Source organism: Olea europaea, chromosome 16 (genome assembly GCF_002742605.1).
Source record: "Olea europaea var. sylvestris chromosome 16, O_europaea_v1, whole genome shotgun sequence".
In the NCBI taxonomy this organism is placed as follows: domain Eukaryota; kingdom Viridiplantae; phylum Streptophyta; class Magnoliopsida; order Lamiales; family Oleaceae; genus Olea; species Olea europaea.
Window position 1 is genome coordinate 19,546,471 of NC_036252.1, and position 1,592 is coordinate 19,548,062.

Here is a 1,592-nt window from a genome sequence, read left to right on the forward strand (position 1 = left end):
GGGGGTGGGGTGTAAATGGAGGCTTAGTTTTTTGTTGTTGTTTTTTGATAGTTTAGATAATCAAGTCATAACCATTCTTATTCTTTGACGGATGGTCATGAAAAAATAATAAAATCAAAGGAATTTTTTCACTCATCACTAAATCTATTTTTATTTTCCTGTGGTGCAAAAAGGAGGCAGAAGTACTTCCAGATTTCTAATCATCTGTTACCCAAAGCATCATCTGGATGAATATGTTGAACAGCATGAATATGTAAAGCGATTATAGTACTAACAAACCAAGTTTCCTTAGAAGCTAGGAATTAAAGTGAAAGCACAGGAACGAGTATACGGGCAATGTCAGCAATAGAAATAGAGAAACCGAAAGATAATTGAAAAGTTGAGGTTTCAAACGTTCCGCAACATGCTCATACAGCAAAAATACAGCCGTAGAAAATGCCTTCGAAGCCCATCCGACTATACCGCGGCTTGAATCTGGATCCAAATATATAAGAACCAAAAATACAAGATGGTCACTTTATCAGAAAATGAAATCAAAAAATATGTTAATCTGCAAGTTAAAGAAGAAAATAGGAGATATACCATGGGTGTATGAGGAGATGGAGATTTTTTGTACAGAATATAGCTCGAGTTAAATAGAGGAGCTTGTTCTTGTTGATCTTCTTATCGCTGCCATCAGTGAAGTTGTACGACCGTTTCTATTTGACTGGCACTATAACCTTCGACGACATCTCGCACTTTTCGCAGACGAATGAGTAAACGGAGTTTGAAGGAATGCGGAGGCTCTGGGAATTGGGATTTGGTAGTGAAGTCGCTAGGGTTTCTAAGTAGGTTTGTACTTTGTAGCATTAAAAGACGGGAACATTACATAAATGAGGTGTTTTACTTTGCACAATTTCACTTCCAAGAAATATCTTTCAAAGTTTCAAAAACTCAGGTCATAACTCTGATTTTATTAATTAAATAAATAATTAAAAAATATTTTATTAATTAAATATATTAAGATTAAAATTATATAATTTGTTATCACAATTAAGCATCGATCACCAATTATCATATTAATAGGTCACATATTATTTTCGATCACAAACCATAAATTTTATAGATCACAATTTATTCATCGATCACAAATCACGATTTATATCACAGTCACAAATTATCAAATTTATTGGTCACAACCTAACAAATTGTCAGTCACAATTGCCACTTTAGTCCCAATCTCACATTTTTTTGGTCACGTATTGTTTATTGATCCCAAATTAATCATTTTGTTGGTCACAATCACCCACAAATTAAAAGTAATGCTATTTAGCCCTACTGAAATTGCAACCCCAGTCTATGTGGCGCTAATATGGCATTAATTGATAGATAGAATTAAATAACTTATTTAATTTCACATTTCATTTAACCTAACATCTAGTGCCACCTAAACTGGAGATGCAACCCCAGCAGGGCTACATAGTACTACTCACAAATTAATTATTTTATTGGTCACAATCACCTTAATAATTGATCACAAATACCCTTTATTGCACCCCACCCACCCCACCATCAATACCAATCCAGCCACGCTGACTCACCACCATCGACAC

General features: G+C 34.4%; 1 long non-coding RNA gene across 1 annotated transcript; it reads right to left on the reverse strand.

Moving 5' to 3' along the window:
* Nucleotides 1-266: 266 nt before the first annotated feature.
* Nucleotides 267-861, reverse strand: LOC111412878. Its single transcript, XR_002706135.1, has 2 exons — nucleotides 583-861; nucleotides 267-474 (listed from the first exon to the last, which is right to left on the reverse strand). It is a non-coding gene; the product is annotated as an uncharacterized LOC111412878 (long non-coding RNA).
* Between the last annotated feature and the right edge of the window lie 731 nt (nucleotides 862-1,592).